We start from the raw sequence: 15,976 nt of genomic DNA on the forward strand, positions 1-15,976 counted from the left end.
ATGTGTAGGGAAGGGAGGGGGCCTGCAGATGGAACACTGAGAAGTGATTTCCTTAAGGATAGATTTCCATGATGGAAAGGAAATGAGAGGTTCTAAGAGGCAGGTTAGCAGCTTGTAACCTACATGGAAGAGGTTATGAAATGACGACAGAATAGAATGGGCCTGTGAGGCTGGAAGGAGATATTTTCGTTGGTCCAAGAACCATTTGCCTTGTGTGGGAAGAGATTGATAGGTGGAAGTTTCAGTGGGGGCAGTAGGCGGGAGTGACCAGATGAGAAGGAGAAAAACTGCAGTGAGGGTTAGAAGTTGGAACGCTAGCTGCTTTTTTAGCTACCTTATCAGCATAAGCATTGCCCTGAGTGATGGGATCTGATGCCTTTTGATGGCCCTTGCAGTGAATGACTTCAGCTTCTTTTGGAAGTAAAGCAGCCTGAAGAAGAGTTTTAATTAAAGAGGCATTAATGATGGAGGACCCTTGCGTAGTGAGGAAACCTTTCAGCCCATAAAACAGCATGGTGGTGCAGGATGTGGGGTCAGTATAAATATTGATGCGTAGTCCTTTTGCAAGAGTGAGGGCCTGAGTTAAGGCAATGAGTTCGGCTTGCCGAGAGGTAGTGGAGGGGGGCAGAGCAGTAGCCTCAATGATAGATGTGGAAGATACTATAGCATAGCCTGCCTTTGCTGGTGTGTGGCAATTAGGCCTGGTGGAACTGCCATCAATAAACCAAGTGTGATCAGGGTGAGGAACAGGAAAGAAGGAAATATAGGGAAATGGAGTGAATGCCAAGTGTATCAGAGAGATACAGTCATGGGGGTCAGGTGTGGTATCAGGAATAATGTTGGAGGCTGGTTTGAAGTCCGGGCCAGGAACAATGGTAACTGTGGGACACTCAACAAAGCGTGAGTATAGCCGAAGGAGCCGGGGAGCAGAAAGTATATGCATCAGGTATGAGGAAGAAAATAGATTTTGGAAGTTATGAGAGCTGTAGAAAGTGAGTTGAGCATAGTGTGTGATTTTGAGGGCCTCTTAAAGTATTAGGGCGGCGGCAGCCACTGCACGCAGACATGAGGACTAGGCTCAAAGAGTAAGGTCAAGTTTGGACAGAAAGGCTACAGGGCGTGGTCCTGGCTTTTGTGTAAGAACTCCAACTGCACAGCCCTGCACTTTGGCTGTGTGTAATGAAAAATGTTGGGATGAGTTAGGGAGAGCTAGTGTGGGGGCAGCTTCTAGGGCTGTTTTTAAGGAAAGGAAAGAGGAGTGGCAAAAGGATTTAGGATCTATGGGGTCAGCTAGGTTTGGTTTTGTGAGTCTACATAATGGTTTAGTCAGGATGGTAAAACTAGGTATCCAAAGGCGGAAGTACCCAACTATGCCTAGGAAGGAAAGGAGTTGTTTTGTAGAAGGGGTTGGGGTTTGGGAGATTAGCCAGATACGATCAGCAGGGAAAGCACGTGTGTTTTCATGAAGAATTAGCTGCTGAGATAGGTAACAGATGAGGAAGAAATTTGGGCTTGACTGAAGTAATGGGGGCTGTCTGTGAGGGCTTGACTGAAGTAATGGGGACTGTCTGTGAAGCCTTGCGGCAGAACAGCCCAGGTAGTTTGCTGAGCCTGATGGGTGTCGGGGTCAGTCCAAGCGAAAGCAAAGAGAGGCTGGGATGAAGGGGGCAAGGAATAGTAAAGAAAGCATGTTTGAGATCCAGAACAGAATAATGGGTTATGGAGGGGTTGTGCAGAGAGGTACTGAGGATAGGAGAGTATGTGGGTTTGGTGTCACGGAGTGGACAGGCAAGACAATTTGGTTGATAAGGCGCAGATCCTGAACTAACCTGTAAGGCTTGTCCGGTTTTTGGACAGGTAAAATGGGGGAATTGTAAGGAGAGTTTATAGGCTTTAAAAGGCCATGCTGTAACAGGCAAGTGATAATAGGCTTTAATCCTTTTAAAGCATGCTGTGGGATGGGATATTGGCATTGAGTGGGGTAAGGGTGATTAGGTTTTAATGGGATGGTAAGGGGTGCATCATTTGTCGCCAAGGAGGGAGTAGAGGTATCCTATACTTGTGTATTAAGGTGGGGAGATACAAGGAGAGGATGTGAAAGAGGCTTGAACTGGGGCAGAAGGCAGCAATGAGGTGTGGCTGTAGCCCAGGAATAATCAGGGAAGCAGATAATTTAGTTAAAATGTCTCGGCCTAATAAGGGAGCTGGGCAGGTGGGTATAACTAAAAAGGAGTGCATAAAAGAATATTGTCCAAGTTAGCACCAGAGTTGGGGAGTTTTAAGAGGTTTAGAAGCCTGGCCGTCAATGCCCACAACAGTTGTGGAGGCAAGGGAAACAGGCCCTTGAAAATAAGGTAATGCGGAGTGAGTAGCCTCCATATTGATTAAGAAGGGGACGGACTTACCCTCCACTGTAAGAGTTACCCAAAGCTCGGCATCTATGATGGTCCCGGGGGCTTCCGAGGCGATCGGGCTGTGTCAGTCTTCAGTCGCTAAGCTGAGAAGATCTGGGAAGGAGTCGATCAGAGCCTTGGGCCAGTTAGACAGTCCAATTTCCAATGGGGTCTGCACAGATGGGACACGGCTTAGGAGGAATCCCGGGCTGTGGGCATTCCTTGGCCCAGTGGCCAAATTTCCCGCACTTGAAGCAAGATCCTGGGGGAGGAAGTTCTGGAGGAACCCCTGGCAGCTGTGGTTCAGGTGTTTGGAGTTCTTGTGTGCTGGAGATCTGGCTGGGGTTTATCTCACAGTGGAGGCAAGGAATTGCAACTCAGAAATACATTGCTACTTGGCTGCCTCTACTCTATTACTGTACACCTTGAAGGCGAGGTTAATTAAGTCCTGTTGTGGGGTTTGAGGGCCGGAATCTAATTTTTGGAGCTTTTTCTAATGTCGGGAGAAGATTGGGTAACAAAATAAAATGCATATTGAGAACAAGATGGCCTTCTGACCTTTCAGGGTCTAGGGCTGTAAAGTGTCTAAGGGTTGTGGCCAAATGGGCCATGAACTGGGCTGGGTTTTTATATTTGATGAAAAAGAGCCTAAATGCCAACTGATTTGGGAGAGGTCGGATAAAGAAAAAGGAGCATTAACCTTGACTGTGCCTTTAGCTCCAGCCACCTTTTTAAGAGGAAATTGCTGGGCAGGTGGGGGAGGGCTAGTCGCAGAACAAAACTGTAAGCCAGACTGGGTGTGAGGATGGGAGGTGATAGGAGGATTATAGGGTTGGGGAGCAGAGGCTGAGGAAGAATTGGGACCTGGCTTGGCCTGGGGAGGAGCAGCCTGGGGAGAAGGGGAGAGGTCAGATGAGTCCATAGAAAAGAAGGATTCAAAGGACTCAGAGCTTGGGTTGGAGACTGAAGGAACAGACAGGAGAGAAAGAAGAAAGATTTGGGATGAGTCACATTGGGAACAGAGGCTAGGGAGGGACCAATGTGTAAAAGAATGCCTGGACGTCAGGCACCTCAGACCATTTGCCTATTTTTCAACAAAATTTATCTAGATCTTGTAGGATAGACAAATCGAAAGTGCCATTCTCTGGCCACTTGGAACTACTGTTGAGTTTGTATTGGGATGAAGCAGTATTGCAGAAGAAAATAAGATGCTTAGATTTTAGGACAGGCGAGAGTTGAAGAGGTTTTAAGTTCTTGAGAACACAGGCTAATGGAGAAGGAGGAATGGAGGGTGGAAGGTTGCCTATAGTGAAGGAGGCAAGTTTAAAGAGAAGGGTAGAGACATGGAGAAGGGGGGTGGGGAGCAGCCAAAGCAGGCATCCCCACAATTGACTTGCCACCAAGGGAATGTGGGTGAATGACCAAGGCAGGCGTCCCAAAGGAGATCAGACACCAATGGAACGTGGGTGAATAATCAGACAGGCATCCCCATAATGATTAAACACCAAGGGAAGCCTGCCTTCCCAAGTCCATGACCGGCGCCAGAGTTTTGGGTCCACGGATGAAATGTGTCTCCTTTGTCTGTACCAGAAAATGAAAGGAATTGAAATTAAGAGAAAGGAAAGATTGAAGGGTGGTGCCAAGATTGAAAGGAGAAAGAGATTGAGGGATAGTGAGAGAGGTTGGAGAAGAGAGTAAAAAGAGGCCACTTACCCGATTTAAAATTGGTGAGATGTTCCTTGGGCTGGTTGGTCTGTTCATAAATTTGGAAAGGAGAGCTTTATTTCTCATAAAGAGTTGCAGCCTATAGGGTGGCCATTCTCACAGGCTGGGAAATGTAGCCTCTGGTCAGAAGCTGAAAACAGACACTTGAGGGTAGAAAGAATAAGACATGGATTTATGCTAAATGAAGTAGCAAAATATACTTATTCAATAAGCGATAGGAGGAGTCATGAATATTTATGAAAGGAGAAACATACACATGTGCAGTTGAGCTTCATGCCTCTCCAGGGACCCATGTTCAAAAACTGGTGGCCAAAACAATCTGAGGGGAGAGTTTTTGGCCCTCCGACATCAAAAGGTGAAGCAGAGGACACAGCCTCACTGAGCTAGACACAGTGACTCATGCCTGTAATCCCAGCACTTTTGGAGGCTAAGATAGGTGGATCAATTGAGCCCAGGAGATCAAGACCAGCCTGGGCAACATGGCAAAACCCCGTCTCTACAAAAAATACAAAAAATTAGCTGGGTGTGGTAGGGCATTCTTGTGATGCCAGCTACTTGAGAGGCTGAGGTGGAAGGATTGCCTGAGCTGGGGAAGTGGAGGCTGCAGTGAGCCATTATCATGCCACTGTACTCCAGCCTGGGTGACAGGGTGAGATCCTGTCTTAATAAAAATAGTTAAAACAAAACCCCTCACTGTGCATCCTCTGTAGACTGGCCAGAATGATTCCATTGTCAATGGTCTCTATCAGTAAGGAATGCTGGTTGGTTATTTTGTTGAAACTTCAAAAGGGAGGGGCAGCATCAGGCAGTTGGTTGATATCAGGGTGGAGTGAGTCTTTCCAAAGATCTGGTTTCTGTTTAACTCTTAGGAAAAAAAGCCTAACGGTGGTTAGTAAGGGAAGGAGTATAAGGAGGGAGTATAAGGAGGGGCACAAGGAGGTGTTTCCAACCCCAGGTTTCTCTGGGGTTCCCTTGGCCAAGAGGGAGTCTGTCCAGTTGGTTGAGGGTCTTAGGATTTCATTTTGATTTCTCACCAATAAAGTGACTATAAACATTTGTGTACAGGTTTTTCCATGAACATGAAAGTACATTAGATTTATATTCCTGCTGTAACAAATCACCACAAATTTAGTGGCTTAAAACAATATAAACTTATTATCTTACACTTATGGAGGTCAGAGGTCTGCCTTTCTTCTGGAGTCTCTAGGGAAAAAAATCCATTCTTTGTCTTTTCCTTCCAGAGGCTGCTGGCATTTCTTGCTTTTGGCTTCATTAATCCACCTAATTTAATCACCTCTGCAAAAAGCCTCTGCCATGTGAAGTAATGTGTTCCCAAATTCTGTGGATTAGGATGTGTACATCATTATGGAGCTATTATTTAGGGGGGCACAGTGAATTTTCACTTCTCTGAGATAAGTGTAACTGCCTAGTGGTTTCACCTTGCCTGCTGCCTAGATAGAGCTGATTTACCAAGACAGGGGAATTGCAATACAGAAAGAGTAATTCACGCAGAGCCGGCTGTGCAGGAGACTGGAGCTTTATTATTTCCCAAATCAGTCTCCCCAAGCATTCAGGGATCAGAGTTTTTAAGGATAATTTGGTGGGTTGGGGACAGCCAGTGAGTCAGAAGTGCTGACTGATTGGGTCAGAGATGAAATCACAAGGAGTCAAAACTGTCTTGCATGGAGTCAGTTCCTGAGTCACAAGATCAGATGAGCCAGTTTATCAGTCTGGGTGGTGCTGTTACTGGAGGAGGGTCCTGATCCAGACCCCAAGAGAGGGTTCTTAGATCTTGCACAAAAAACGACTTGAGGCAAATCCATAAAGTGAAAGCAAGTTTATTAAGAAAGTAAAAGAATAAGGAATGGCTACTCCACAGGCAGAGTAGCCCCAAGGGCTGCTGTTTGTCTGTTTTAATGGTTATTTCTTGATTATATGCTAAACAAGGCATGGATTATTCAGGAGTTTTCTGGAAAAAGGGTGAGCAATTCCCAAAACTGAGGGTTCCTCTTTTTCAACTATATAGGGTAACTTCCTGGCATTGCCGTGACATTTGTAAACTGTCATGGCACTGGTGGGAGTGTGTTTCAGCAAGTGAATGCATCATAATTAGCGTATAATGAGCAGTGAGGATGACCAGAGGTCACTTTTGTCACCATCTTGGTTTTGGTGGGTTTTGACCGCTTCTTTATCTCATCCTTTTATCAACAAGGTCTTTATGACCTGTACCTTGTGCTGACCTCCTATCTCATCCTGTGACTTAGACTGCCTGACCTCCTTGGAATGCAGCCCAGTAGGTCTCAGCCTTATTTTACCCAGCCCCTATTTAAGATGGAGTCATTCTGGTTCATGTACCTCGGACAGTGCCAGCTGATTCATGAAGTGCAGGGTCTGCAAAATATCTCAAGCACTGATCTTAGGTTTTACAATAATAATGTTATCCTCCAGGTGCATGGCTCCAAAATCATAATTTCTAATCTTATGGCTAATTTGTTAGTCCTACAAAGGCAGTCCTGTCCCCAGACAAGAAGGAGGTCTATTTTGGGAAAGGGCTTTTATCATCTTTGTTTTAAACTATAAACTAAGTTCCTCCCAAATTTAGTTCAACCTATGCCCAGGGATGAGCAAGCATAATTTGGAGGTTAGAAGCAAAATGGACTTGGTTAGTTAAGATCTCTTTCACTGTCTCAGTTATAATTTTACAAGGACAGTTTCATAAGTACCTAAAAGTGCAACAGTTTGTTCATATGGTAGTTGTATGTATAGTTTTATATGAAATTGTCAGTTTTCCATAGTGACTGCCTCAGTTTATAATCCCATCAGCAACATGGGAATGACATAGTTTCTCTACAACTTCACAAGCATTTGGTGCTCTTACTTTTTTTTATTTTAGCCATTCTAATAGGTGGTTAATGATATCTTACCATGGCTTTAATTTGCATTTCTCTAATAGCTAAAGATGTTGGATATACTCACGGTTTTTACATGTCATCTGTATATTCTCTTTGGTAAAATATCTGTCCATATCTCTTTGTCTGCATTATTTTTAATGTAAATAACCAGCAGTTCTTTAGAAATATTTTCACCAGGGGTAATAACAGAATTAAGTCGTTCTTTGGATAGATTTTTCACCTGCATCTCTGAGGAAATTTTAGTGTAGTGCTTCTAAAACTTTAGTGTGCATCAGAATCATGAGTAGAGCTTATTAAACTAATTGTTGCGATCCAACCCAAATTTCTGATTTAGTAACTATGGGGTGGGGCCCTAGATTTAATCTGCATTTCCAATGAACTCCCTTGTGTTGCTAATGCTCTTATTCCAGGAAATAATTTCCTGCTGCCTTTTTTTTTCTTCTTTGAGACAGGGTCGCACTTTGTTGCCCAGGCTGGAGTGTAGTGGTGCAAACACAGCTCACTGCAGCTTCAACTTCCTGGGCTCAAGTGATCATCCCACCTTAGCCTCTCAAGTATCTGGGACTACAGGTGCATGCCACTACATCCAGCTAATTTTTGTATTTTTTGTAGAGATGGGGTTTCACCACATTGCCAAGGCTGGTCCTGAGCTCAAGGGATCTCCCTGCCTCAGCCTCTCAAAGTGCTGGGATTACAGGTGTGAGCCACTGCACCACACCCACCATTTTTTGTCATTGTAAATTTTCCTGTAGTAAACTGACCATGAATGAGAAAGTTGTGCTCAAAAGTGAAGTGCTACCAAAAAACAAAAATGGTTGGGGACATGTCAAAAAGACGCAAGAACCAACCTGATCTTCAAAAGGCTAAAACGAGAGTAATTTGAACAACAAAATTAGTAATAACTGTACTGGATTATAACCTAAAGAATAAAACAAATATCTCTAAGTCCTGTGAAGGAAAATATATCTTTGGACCCCAGATTCACTAAGCCAAAGGGAAAAGTCAAGCTGTCAGGTAAAACTGCCTCCCATTGTATTCCTAAATAAAATAGCTACAAAGATAAAAAGGCTGTATACCTCCCTCACAACTTTCCCACAAGGAAATTTCTTGTAGACAAAGGACAGAAAGAATTCAGAGCCATCCCTCTGCTCCTGTGAGACAAACGCATATGTGGGTGCTTCTTTTGCCCTATTGTTTCACTAAGCTAGATGAAGGCATAAGCGACTATTCCTATAAATTGTGTATTCAGTCAAAGGCTAATCAGAAACTCAAAAGAATGCAATCGTTTGTCTCTTATCTACCTATCTAGATGGGATAATTCCCTTGACCCCCTTCATGGGCAGGAACTGGAATGGTTTGTTTCACTTAGCCCTCCACTGGCCACTCCTCATGAGAGGGAGCATGCAAGCAAGCAAGTATGGGAACCGGAGCAAATGAACCAAATGAACTCTGGAACCCACCTGTTGTTCCCCTCTGATGGAGCAGGCTCTGTGCAGCCCCTCAGCAGCATCAAAGCATATTACAACTCTTTCGTCTCTGCCATCTGGGGATGGCCAAGTGCCAACCAGTTGAAAGGGTCAGGTTGGCAGCCCCTGCCCTCTCAGTACCTGGGTTCTTGTTTGGCATCCAGGAAGAATCATGTCACATGAATGGATTGAAGGGTAGTGTATGTGGAGGATTTTATTGGGCAGTGGAAGTGGCTCTCAGTGGGATGGGGAGTCAGAAAGGGGATGGATGGTATGGGAAGAAAGTGATCTTTCCCTGAAAACTGGCCATCTCTGGCCAGGCCCCTCTCTGAAGCCGCACCATCTGAAGTTAGCCATGTCTATACATAGTCTCCAATGCTCAGTTGCTTCTCTGCTCACCACTCAACCACTTGTAACCCCAATGCTCAGCTGCTTGTATCCCCAACGGCCGCTTATATTGCTCTGCCAGCTGAAGTCTTTTTATGGGCACATGATATGGGCATGGCAGATCAAAGAGGCAACATTTGGGTGGAAAAAATGGGGTCGGCTGTTTTCACTTAGGGCCTCAGTTTCAGGCTTAACGGTGGGGTTTAGCAGGGAGCCCAGCCCTTCTGTATCACTATGACTTGGATGCCCATCCCCACTTCAAGTTGTCCCACCTTTCTGGACAGAACAAATGTGCATCTTACATATATTGATTAATGTCTCATGTCTCCCTAAAATGTATAAAACCAAGCTGTGCCCTGACCCCTTTGGGCACATGTCAACAGGACTTCCTGAGGCTTTGTCATAGATGTGTCCTTAACCTTGGCAAAATAAACTTTCTAAGTTGAGTATGACCTGTCTTACATATTTTGGGTTCCTAGTCCATTGCTATATAAATAAATGGGGGAGGCTGGGTGTGGTGTCTCACACCCGTAATCCCAGCACTTTGGGACACCAAGGTGGGTGGACCACTTAAGGCCAGGAGTTCGAGATCAGCCTAGCCAACATAGTGAAACCCTGTCTCTACTAAAAATACAAAAATTAGCCAGGCGTGGTGGCAGGCGCCTGTACTCCCAGCTACTCAGGAGGTTGAGGCGGGAGAATTGCTTGGAACTGGCAGGCAGAGGTTGCAGTGAGCTGAGATCACTTCACTGCACTCCAGCCTGGGTGACAGAGTGAGACCCTATCTCAAAAAAAAAAAAAAAAAAAAAAAAAAAAGAATAAATGGGGGAGAAGGGGCAAGACTTACCTACATATGAATTCTAAATAACATATCTAAGTACTCTCCCACCAAAGAGGTGAAGTTTTAATTCTCTTCCTCTTGAGCATGGGCTGGATTTAATGACTCATCTTAAGGAGAAAACACTAACTTTGCCATGGAAAAATCTGACAGACATCATCTTAACCAAATGATCAAGAGGAATATCACCAATATATACATACTGAAGTCATGTATGACATATGATGTGATGAGAAAGGCACCTCTCCTTGTGGTACTGTCCTCCTGTGGCAGGGTGAACTCACAAATTGGGGCTCAGCCTGGAAGGACAAGTGGGTTCTTGGCTTCATGCAGGAAAGAGTTCAAAAGCAAGCTGACAGGGTAAAGTGAAAGCAAGTTTATTACGAAAGTAAAGGAATATCAAAGTAATAAAAGCCATTTATGACAAACCCACAGCCAGTACCATGCTGAATGGGGAAAAGTTAAAAGCATTCCTGTTACCGGTAGAAGGTATTCAAGTTGCTAGGGGTGAATCCATACGGGTCTGCAACAACCTCAGTTCTTGCCTCCTCAGAAGGAAGAATTCAACTGAGGGACACAAGGCAGAAAAGGAGACTGAGGCAAGTATACAGAGCAGGAGTGAAGGTTTATTTAAAAAGGCTTAGAACGGGGCTGGGTACAGTGGCTCATGCCTGCAATCCCAGCACTCTGGGAGGCCAACGCGGGTGGATCAGCTGAAATCACAAGCTCAAGACCAGCCTGGCAAACAGGGCAAAACCATGTATCTACTAAAAATACAAAAAAAAAAAAAAATAGCGGGGCTTGGTGGCGGTCACCTGTAGTCTCAGCTCCTCAGGAGGCTAAGGCAAAAGAATCACTTGAGCCTGGGAGGCGGAGGTTGCAGTGAGTGGAAATTGCGCCACTGCACTCCAGCCTGAAAGACAGAGCGAGACTTCATATCAAAAAAAAAAAAAAAAAAAGAACAGGAAAGAAAGGTACACTTGGAAGAGTCCCAAGCGGGCACTGAGGTCAAGTGAGATGTTTCACCTTGATCCTAGGACTTTATAGGCTCACCCCTTTCTCATGATTCTTTCCTTAGGATGGGCCGCCCACATGCACGTGCCCTACCTAGCCTTGGGAAGTGAGCATGTGCAGTGTGTTTAGGAAGTTGTACGTATGCCCATCTTTTTTTTTTTCTCTTTTTTTTTTTTTTTTTTTTGAGACGGAGTCTCACTGTCACCCAGGCTGGAGTGCAGTGGCATGATCTTGGCTCACTGCAACCTCTGCCTCCCAGGTTCAAGTGATTCTCCTACCTCAGCCTCCCGAGTAGCTGGGATTACAGGCATGAACCACCACATCTGGCTAATTTTTGTTTTTGTTTTTTGAGACAGAGTCTCGTTCTGTTGCCTAGGCTGGAGTGCAATGGCGTGATCTCGGCTCACTGCAACCTCTGCCTCCCAGGTTCAAGCAATTCTCCTGCCTCAGCTTCCCATGTAGCTGGGACTACAGGTGCCAGCCACCACCCACGGGTAGTTTTTGTATTTTTAGTAGAGATGGGGTTTCACCATGTTGATCAGGCTGGTCTCAAACTCCCAACCTCAGGTGATCCGCCCGCCTCAGCCTCCCAAAGTGTTGGGATTACAGGCGTGAGGCACTGTGCCCGGCTTAATTTTTGTATTTTTAGTAGAGATGGGGTTTCGCCATGTTGACCAGGTTGGTCTTCAACTCCTTACCTCAAGTGATTCACCCGCCTTGGCCTCTCAACGTGCTGGGATTACAGGCGTGAGCCACAGCACCCAGCCTGTATGCATGCCAATCAGGCTTTTTTCCCTTTTCCAGTGGAGTGCCCCGAGACATCATACTCCACCATTTTGTCTCTTAATGCACATGCCTGGGAAGTTGCTTCTCCCTAGTGTCTGCTTTCAATTAACATTTTAGTGCAATAGGTGTAGACTATCAGGAAATGGCCTCTTCCTGGCACCACCTGCCAATTTATCACTTTTAGAGAGGCAATGTGATAACTGCTGAACCATCACCCGACATTCCTAGTGGGTAGGGGAAGAACCCTCTCCTGCCCTACTCATGCCAGTCTAACTACATGTAACAATGAAAGACCAAGAAACTGACAAATTGGAGGGGATTAAATAGACATGACACTGAAATGTTATGTGGTATTCTAGAATAGAAAAATATATATATTCGTGGGAAAACTGAGGAACTCTATAGTTAACAATATTGTACGCATGTTAAAAGTATTGTACCCATGTCAATTACAATTTTTTAAAGCCCATATCTTGGTATAATTACAATGTTGTGTAAGATGTGAAAATTAAGGAAAGGTGAGTGAAGAATACACAGGAACTCTCTTTGCAATACTTCCATAAATTTAAAATTATTTCAAAATAAAGGTGCTTTTTTCTTTTTTTTTTTGCTTGTTGCCCAGGCTGGAGTGAAATGGCCCAATCTCGGCTAACCGCAACCTCCCGGGTTCAAGCAATTCTCCTGCTTCAGCCTCCCGAGTAGCTGGGATTACAGGCATGCATCATCATGCCAGGCTAATTTTATATTTTCAGTAGAGACGGGGTTTCTCCATGTTGGTCAGGCTGGTCTTGAACTCCTGACCTCAAGTGATCCTCCCACCTCGACCTCCCAAAGTGCTGGGATTACAGGTGTGAGCCACCACGCCCAGCCAAAGATGCCTTTTTTTTTTTTTTTTTTGAGATGCAGTTTTACTCTGTTGCCCAGGCTGGAGTGCAGTGACACGATCTTGGCTCACTGCAACTTCCACTTCCTGGGATCAAGTGATTCTCATGCCTCAGCCTCCCAAGTAGCTGGGCTTACAGGCACCCACCACCATGCCTGGCTAATTTTTGTATTTTTAGTAGAGATGGGGTTTCACCATGTTGGTCAGGCTGGTCTTGAACTCCTGACCCCAGGCGATCCACCTGCTTCAGCCTCCCAAAAGTGCTGGGATTATAGGCGTGAGCCACTGAGAGGTGACAGCATGCTGGCAGTCCTCAGAGCCCTCACTTGCTCTTGGCACCTCCCCTGCCTGGGCTCCCACTTTGGTGGCATTTGAGGAGCCCTTCAGCCCCCCACTGCACTGTGGGAGCCCCTTGCTGGGCAGGCCAAGGCTGGAGCCCACTCCCTCAGCTTGCAGGGAGGTGTGGAGGGAGAGGCACGAGCGGGAACCGGGGCTGCGTGCCACGCTTGCAGGCCAGCTGGAGTTCCGGGTGGGCGTGGGCTTGGTAGGCCCCGAACTTGGAGCAGCCAGCCAGCCCTGCTGGCCCCGGGCAGTGGGGGACTTAGCACCCAGGTTAGTGGCTGCGGAGGGTGTACTGAGTCCCCCAGCAGTGCCAGCCCACTGGCGCTGTGCTCGATTTTTCGCCAGGCCTTAGCTGCCTTCCCGCGGGGCACGGCTCGGGACCTGCAGCCTGCCATGTCTGAGCCTCCCACCCACTCCATGGGCTCCCGTGTGGTCCGAGCCTCCCCAACGAGCACCACCCCCTACTCCACGGCACCCAGTCCCATCGACCACCCAAGGGCTTAGGAATGCAAGCGCACGACGCGGGACTGGCAGGCAGCTCCACCTGCAGCCCTGGTGCGGGATCCACTAGGTGAAGCCAGCTGGGCTCCTGAGTCCGGTGGGGCCTTGGAGAATCTTTATGTCTAGCTCAGGGATTGTAAATACACCAATCAGCACCCTGTGTCTAGCTCAGGGTTTGTGAGTGCACCAATCAACACTCTGTATCTAGCTGCTCTGGTGGGGCCTTGGAGAGTCTTTATGTCTAGCTCAGGGATTGTAAATACACCAATCAGCACCCTGTGTTTAGCTCAAGCTTTGTGAGTGCACCAGTGGACACTGTGTGTCTAGCTGCTCTGGTGGGGCCTTGGAGGATCTGTGTGTCAAAACTCTGTATCTAACTAATCTGATGGGGACGTGGAGAACCTTTGTATCTAGCTCAGGGATTGTAAACACACCAATCAGCGCCCTGACAAAACAGGCCACTCGGCTCTACCAATCAGCAGGATGTGGGTGGGGCCAGATAAGAGAATAAAAGCAGGCTGCTCGAGCCAGCATTGGCAACCCGCTCGAGTCCCTTTCCACGCTGTGGAAGCTTTGTTCTTTCGCTCTTTGCAATAAATCTTGCTACTGCTCACTGTTTGGGTCTACACTGCTTTTATGAGCTGTAACACTCACCGCGAAGATCTGCAGCTTCACTCCTGAGCCCAGTGAGACCACGAGCCCACTGGGAGGAAAGAATAACTCCAGACGCGCTGCCTTAAGAGCTGTAACACTCATTGCGAAGGTCTGCCGCTTCGCTCCTGAGCCAGTGAGACCACGAACCCACCAGAAGGAAGAAACTCCGAACACATCTGAACATCAGAAGGGACAGACTCCAGACGCGCCACCTTAAGAGCTGTAACACTCACTGCGAGGGTCCGCGGCTTCATTTTTGAAGTCAGTGAGACCAAGAACCCACCAATTCCAGACACACCACCACCACTGTCGGCTTTTTTTTTTTTTTTTTAATACATGGACTTTTGGTCCAACCCTAGAGCTTCTGATTCTGTAAATAAGAGCTGGGTCCTGAGAATCTGCATTTGAATAAGTTCCTAGGAGATGTTGCTGCTAGTCCCAAGGAAACAGTTTGAAGAAATTGCTTTAAGCAAATCTTAAGGTTATTTGATGTTTTCTGCTGCCTTTTTCTTACCATTGTAAATTTCCCTGCAGTAAACTTAAGAATAAATGGAAAAGTTTTGGCTTTTCTGTTTCAAAGCAGATTGATTGACTGATTTTTTACTTTATTCAGTGTCCTTCTAAGCTATTAGTGGTTTTACCTTATGCATGATATTTAAGAATACCTCCTTTTAAAAGTGCATCGATCAATCCTCAAGCTGAATTCTCTACACTTCGTTCATGTACTATATATGTTACTTAAGGATAACAGAAAGCCTTAGAAATTTTGGCTTAAACACTGGTAAAATTCAAAGATAAGTTTAAGTGCTGCTAGTTAACAAAGCAAATCCAGGAAATTACTAGGCACAGAGTTTATTACTAAGTATCCCTCCACCCATTCTCCCCCTCTTCCTTAGTAGTAAACATCCTCATTTTTAACTGAACACATGGCCACTCAGAATATATTTTCCAGCTTTCACTTAACTTTAAATACTTGTAGGAAACTATGTTTTAGTTAGTAGAAAGTAGCCAGAAATGTTAATATAGTTTGGATGTTTGTCCCCTCCAAATTTCACAATTAAATGTAATCCCCAGCCGGGTGCGGTGGCTCAAGCCTGTAATCCCAGCACTTTGGGAGGCCGAGGCGGGCGGATCACAAGGTCAGGAGATCGAGACCATCCTGGCTAACACAGTGAAACCCCGTCTCTACTAAAAATATGAAAAATTAGCCGGGCGTGGTGGCGGGATCCTGTAGTCCCAGCTACTTGGGAGGCTGAGGCAGGAGAATGGCGTGAACCTGGGAGGAGGAGCTTACAGTGAGCCGAGATCGTGCCACTGCACTCCAGCTTGGGCGACAGAGCAAGACTCCATCTCAAAAAAAAAAAAAAGTAATCCCCAATGTTGAGGGTGGAGAGGCATTTGGATCACTGGGGCAGATCCTTCATGAATGGTTTAGCACCATCCCCTTGGTGATGATCGAGTTCTCTGAGTTCACAGAAGATCTGGTTGTTTAAAAGTGTATGTCACCTCCCCCATCTCACTCTTGCATCCATTCTCATCATATGTAAGCTAGCTCCCCCTTTGCCTTCTGCCATGATTGCAAGCTTTCTGAGGCCTCATCAGAAGCCAAGCAGATGCGGGACCATGCTTCCTGAATAGCCTGCAGAACAGTAAGTCAATGAAACCTCTTTTCTTTATAAATTTCCCAGTCTCGGGTATTCCTCTGTAGTGATGCAAAAACAGACTAATACAAATGGGAAAAATGCAATTTCTACAAAATGTCCTTAAAGGAGAACAATGTGCTTTCTTAACCTTGTTTTTCTGCGGTGGGAATGTGATTATGATGGCTGGAAGTTGAGCAGCCATCATGGGCCACAGGTAGAGGTATCATAATGAGGATTGTTAGATATGAGTTCTAAATTTCTTTTCAAAGAATCAATATGTCAGTATGTTCAATTCTTTGCCTTTTACTTTTAAACTTAACTTCCTCATAAAGCAACCTTTTTCGATTACCTGCTCCATCCTGACTCATTCTGATTACCTACACCACCCTGACTCATTCCAATTACCTGCTCTGTCATAACCATTTTTCCCGC

This window comes from Pan troglodytes, chromosome 7, assembly GCF_028858775.2.
Source record: "Pan troglodytes isolate AG18354 chromosome 7, NHGRI_mPanTro3-v2.0_pri, whole genome shotgun sequence".
Taxonomy (NCBI): Eukaryota; Metazoa; Chordata; class Mammalia; order Primates; family Hominidae; genus Pan; species Pan troglodytes.